Below are 6,109 nucleotides of genomic sequence, written 5' to 3'. Positions count from 1 at the left end.
AAATGTGTACCCACATGATAATGAATCTCACCCACCTTCCCCTTCAGCAAACAATTAGGAGGCTGGGAGCCTCAAAGAGCCCTTCCCTAAGAAATCTGTTGGGATGGCAGCCATCCCTGCCCCAGGCAAGGCCAGCTTCCCTGCCCTTGGCCCCGGTGGCTGAGATGGGAAGACAGGTCCAGCAGCTTAGGCAGGTGTCTACCCCAGCCGGGGCAGTGGCTCTGAGCAGGACGAGGGTGAGGGGCTGGGGCTCTGCCTCCCTTCCAGGAAAGTTTGATTCCTAATCTGCTAGGGAGTCAGAGATACCGGAGATCTGCAGGAAGGATCTGGGTGAGCCCCCAAGAAGGTGGCTCTGAGTGTGAATGAAGCTTTTGGGTCTCTGGACCAGCTCCACCAGTAATTAGCTCTGTCATTTTGAGCAGCCTCCCTTCCCCTTAATGTTCTCCTCCCTAAAATGGAAGATAATAGTAGGACCCACCTCTCAGGGCAGGGCGAGTGACCAGCTGGAGCGTGAGTATGGCTCAGCAGGGCTCCGTGGTCTGCAGCAATTGAGGCTGTTCCTGGGGAACGGGGCTGGAAGGGAAGGCCCAGGGCTCAGAGTCATGGGCTCCCCTCCCAGAGAGGAAATGTAACCTGGGACTTTCTCGTGGCTCCAGTTTCCGGGGCCTGGTCTACTGGAAGGATGTGGACCCCATCTGTGATTTTTCTGCTAATGTTGACCATTGGAGTGTAGTTGACCTGTAACGGTCCATCAGTCTCAGATGTAGACCAAGTGATTCAACAACTCTAGACATTGTGCTCCCCACTGAGAGCGTGGTGGCCCCCTGCCATGGCACAACGAGATCAGCACAATATTGTCACCTGTGTTCCCCTCTCTGTGCTTCCCGGCCCCATGACTCACTCATCCCTGGACATCTGTGTCTCCCATTCCCCAGACCTGTCCCGCCCATCCCCCCCGCTCCCCACCGCACCTGGTCCTCCGGCAACCACTAGTGAGCACATGAGGGATTTCTGAACTTTCGTGCATGTGACAGCCTGGAAAATGGTCCCCCAAAGACCCGGGACCTAATCTCTGGAACCTATAAAGAACAGGTTGAAAAAGGACCTTTGCAGAGATGACCACGTCAGTGCTCCTGAAAAGGGGAGATCATCGTGGCCCTAACAGCAGCCGCGGGTGCCCTCCCACAATGCGGGCGAGGGGATGTGACAACAACAAGGAAGAGCTAATGTGTCCACAGGGACAGAGACTGAAGCCACACAGCCATGGGCCACAGATGCCAGCAGCCATGGGAACCTGGAGGACGCCCAGGGTCTCTGCAGGGAGACTGGCCTTGCCAGTCAGTGGGTCTGACGTGGGTCCTGGAGTTAGGGACAGTCTGCACAAAACACTTAGGGGGCTGGGCAGGTCCAGACAAGCAGCCAGCTGTCCACAGAACAATACGGTTTCTCTGGTTTCACCAGAAGCTCCAGACCCAAGCTGGCATCAGAGAGATGCACTGCAGGCCTAGCCCCGCCGGGGCCCCAACTTCACTCACTTGGGCCCTTTCCCTGGATTTACCATCAGCCCAGCGTCCACTGTCCCACTTCACCAGCCCCCGGACGTGCCCCTGGTCTCACCTGGTGGCCCCATCCTCCTTTAAAACCAGAACCACAGAACCACAGCTCCGTTCCTTCTACACAGCATTCTCCTGAGCACCGTGGTCTCCAGGAGAAATCCAGCTGCTCTGTGTGGGAATGGGAAGGAAATACTTATTCCCAGTGTTGAATCTGTGGCCCAAGATCTGAAGCCCACTGGAGCAGTCTGACTCCACCCAGAGCGCTCATTTCAAACACAAATCTGGCGGTGCTGCTCCCCTGCTAGGGGCTGCCCAGTGCTCCAAGGAGAACACGGAGGGAAGGGGCGATGTGGCCCGTAAGACCCTAAGCATCGGGCCCTTTCCTCCCTCCAGTCCCTGCTCCTGTCTTTGCTCCAGGTCCAGGAATGTGGGCTTCCACGTGGGGCACCCTCTGCTCACCCACCCCAAGGGACCCTGAAAAGGCTCTCCGGACCCCGCCCCCCACAACCCACCCACTCTGACACACTCTCTAGTGAGCTTCAACGCCCTGGCCGCGCCTGCACCCACCAGACTCTGACCCCCACAAAGATACCTGTCTGTGTTCTGTGTTCTGCTCCTCGCCACTGTCTCTCTTGAGCCCCGAGAGTCCCCCGGAGTGTAGTGGGGACAGAACACATATTTGGCGAATGCAGGGGTTGGAGACGGCACACCTTTAGGTAGGGATGTCTGTGGACGAAGGGGGGGACCTCGCGGAATTTCTATCCCCAGGTCCCCTTCCCCCCGCACCTCCAGGCAAACCCCCGGCAGACTGATGGAGCGAGCAAGTCCTTCCTCCATAGCGGTGAGCACAGCTGGTGATTTTCTGTCTCCACAAGGGATTTTTGCAGGGTGAGCGCCCTCCTTCCACCTGCCCGCCTGAATCCCCCCTCGTTACATCCAGGTGCTGTGAAATCAAGCCCTTCTCCTGGCAGAACCTCCCCACCTTGGAATTCTAAGGCAGGCAAGGGGTGAATCCGAGGTCAGGCGCTGCTGAGGTTCACGTTTTGAGAAATACCCAGAATAGGCAAATCTGTAGAGATAGAGAGGAGGTATTGGTTGTCAAGGGCTAGCCAGGCAGGGGAACTGGAATTGACTACAAACAGGTATGAGGTTTCTCTTTGGGGTGCTGGAAGTGTTTCCGAGCTGGATGTCAGTGATGGCCCCACAGCACAGTGAGGGTGCCAAGAATCACAGAACTGCGTACTTTCAACTGGTGAGTTTTAGAGTGTGTGAATTTCTTCTCAAAAGAAAATAGTAGGATGGAGAAGACCCGCTGTGATCCACGTGCTCGTTGGCAGTCTCTAAGGAATCCCCAGACCCCACCTGCCCAGGACAGCGAGTATCTCCTCATGCCCAAGAGTGCCCGAGCTGGAAGACCACACCCTGTGCCCCAGCGTGAGCAAGCGGGAGGGGCGTCCAGAGTGTGGGCTCACCCCTCTCCTGGTCTGGGGGTTCACAACACCCCAGGAAGGGCCCAGCCAAGCTCAGCAACCAACCCAGATCCCACTGACCCATTTTGACAGAGTGAAGCTGTGAATGCCTTGGGCTGGATAGAATGTCAGGTCCACGGCTGATCAGAGACCCACAGAAGGTCTGCATGTAGACCGGATTGTCAGGCTAGCCCACAGTCACTCAAGTGGCAGAGCTGACCCCGGGTTTTCTGATGTTCATGTCCACATTCTTGCCATGAAACAGGACCTGCACGGCCTGCAGCAGAGAGCCCTGACCCGAGATAGGAAGAAGTCCACTGACTCAAGTGGCCTCTGCCCCACATAGCTGCTGGGCAGAGTAGACACTAGGCAGAAGGATAAAAGAACAAACAAGCACTGTTCCTGCCCATGAGGAACACCAGTGTGGGAAAGACAGAGCAACACTCGGAGAAAGGAGTGACAATTCTGAAGGGATAGGAGATGAGGAAGGCTTCCTGGAGGAGGTGGCATTCCAGCTGGATCCTGAAGAACAAGAGACTTGAAATGGCTGGGGGGCTTGATGGAAGCCGTGAGGAGGGCACCTGGGACCAGGCAGAGCAAACAACACCTGGAAGGAGTGTTGGCATTCCAGAGCAGCTACCACGGGCAACGTCGAGGGACTGGTGGAAGGCGTGCAGGGCTCCACGTGTGGAACTCTTCTCTGGAGCTAGGAGGCCGCTGCTGACAACCAGGCAGGAGCTGGTGATGGCCATGTAGGGCAGTGGCCAGGGACCACGGCAGATGGGAGTTGTGCCCACTGAACCTCATCTTGTGATCCTTCAGAGAGCAGCCTGTCGCCTGGCGGCCTCCTGTGTGTTCTTATTCCTGTTGTCAGGGTGTCACTGTGTCACGTACTGCCTGCCCTCAGGCCCCGCTGCCCTGGCCATGGCTGCCGTGCATCGTCCATCTCCCCACTGGACCTCCTCCTTCGGCACACAAAAGGTGTCAGGGTTTCCGGCCCCCACAGCCCCGCCCCCTCCTTCCCTTTCTCAGTACAACACCGTTCTGTCAGAGGCGCGGGACCCTCATGGAGCCAACTTCTCCCCACCCGGCCTCACTTCTCGTCACTTGGTCAGACGCTCAGGGGAGACCACTGGCCGATGGCCCTCATGACCATGAGGTTTGATGTCGCCAAAACCAGTGCTCACTTCTCGTCCGCCTCTTACCCGACTGCCTGTAGCATTTGGACACAGGTCAATGCTCTTTCCTTCTGGAAAAGGAGAGAAGGAAACAATTGCATGAGGGATGTCCTTGAGTGGGTAAAAGGCCCACTAGACTCAACCTAGAGGCTGAGGAGGAAGGCTGTTTAGAGCTGAGAGCACAGACAATCCGTCCCCATTAGGGCCCACTGCAGGCGTGCACGTGAGATGTGACAGGGGACTGTGAAATGTTCTCTTCTCATGGCTGCAACATTTACGCTCAGGAGTATGAATTGAGGACATTAGCTGAGAGCAAGAATGGGGTGCAGGTGTTGGAGATCTGGAGGGCAGAGGTAAGAAATGGTGTCTATGAGCCCAGATCAGCATAAGGACATGAGATGTGTGGTATGGCCATCAGGTAGCTAAAGAACCCGGCTGAGCTAGTGAGCATCCACAGAATGTGACACAAATCAGCAGCCTATTGCTGCTAAGGAGTTACCCCAAACCTAGTGACCTAGAACAATGAATATTTATAATCTTACAATTTTTGTGCATAAGGAAGTCGGGCGTAGCTTAGCTGGGTAGTTCTGGCCTTAGAGTTTTTCTCGGGGCCGATGTCAGCCAGGGGCTGTCCTCAACGGAAGACCTGACCAGGGCAGGAGAGTCACATCCAAGATGGCACACTCGCATGGCTGTCGTCAGGGGGCCTTTGTCCCTCACTCTGAGGCCTCTCCAGCTCCAGCTCTGTCTCCGGGCTTGTCAAGGGCAGCTCGCACTGCTAACTAGCCAATAATCCTTCCTGTTACTCAGCCCAGGCTCCCAGGAGAGAATCTGACTGACCTGGATCACTGTTTGGAGGGAGACGCCCAGGCCCTTTGTGGCCGACCAGGCTATGGGATTGGCTGTGTGGGGCATGATGTCTGTGCCCTGCCCCTGGTGTGGAGCCCCTCACCGTTGCCACAGATGCGGATGCTGGGGCATGGCCGCACCCCCGTGTTTCACTGTGGGAGGCTGTGCTGCTCCCTGGCGGTGGAGCCCATGCCCTAACTGGGGACTTGTGCCCTCCAGGGTGCTCCGTGACACAATGACCCATAAACACAACATGCTTTCTTGAACGGTCAGCATCACTCAGGGATCCTTCAGTAAGAAGCATGGTCTACAGGTTTCCTATGAAATACACTCAGGAAGCTGCAGGCTCAGCTCCAAGGGGTGCGTATTGGTTCTCACCTGCGTTTCCGAAAGCTCCTTCCCATCTTTGTGGGGCAACTTTGAATGTGGAGGGGAAACACATACATCCGAATATACAAATCAAAACTCAGTAGGAGCGCCTGGCTGGCTCAGTCCATGGAGCGGGCAGCACTTGACCTCGGAGTGGTGGGCTCAAGCCCCACATCGGGCTCCCTGCTTGGTGGGAAGCCTGCTTCTCCCTCTCCCACTCTCCCTGCTTGTATTCCCTCTCTTGCTGTGTTTTCTCTGTCAAATAAATACATAAAATCTTAAAAAATAAATAAATAAAATGTTTAAAAATAAACACACAAACAAACACACCAGAAAGGAAAGATAAGCACAAAGCTCAGAGCAGAGGGCCTTTCCATCTTCAAGAGGGGGAGCTGGGACAAGGGGGAAAGTGGACAGAGATTGAAGTTTTCATAATGCTCTTGGACGGGGGAAGGGACACAGAGGAGTTCATTATACTATTAATAATTAAATAATTAAAGAGAGCCATGCACAGACTAATGATGAGAGCATGTCATGAATCAAGAATTATCTTTAGGGGCGCCGGGGTGGCTCCGTCTTTAAGCGTCTACCTTCAGCTCAGATCATGCTCCCAGGGTCGTGGGATCGAGTCCCATGTCAGGCTCCCCACTCAGCAGGAACCCTGCTTCTCCCTCTCCCACTCCTCCTG

The sequence above is a fragment of the Mustela nivalis genome (assembly GCF_964662115.1).
Source record: "Mustela nivalis genome assembly, chromosome: 16".
NCBI lineage: Eukaryota > Metazoa > Chordata > Mammalia > Carnivora > Mustelidae > Mustela > Mustela nivalis.
Note: the sequence above shows the minus strand (reverse complement) of the source record.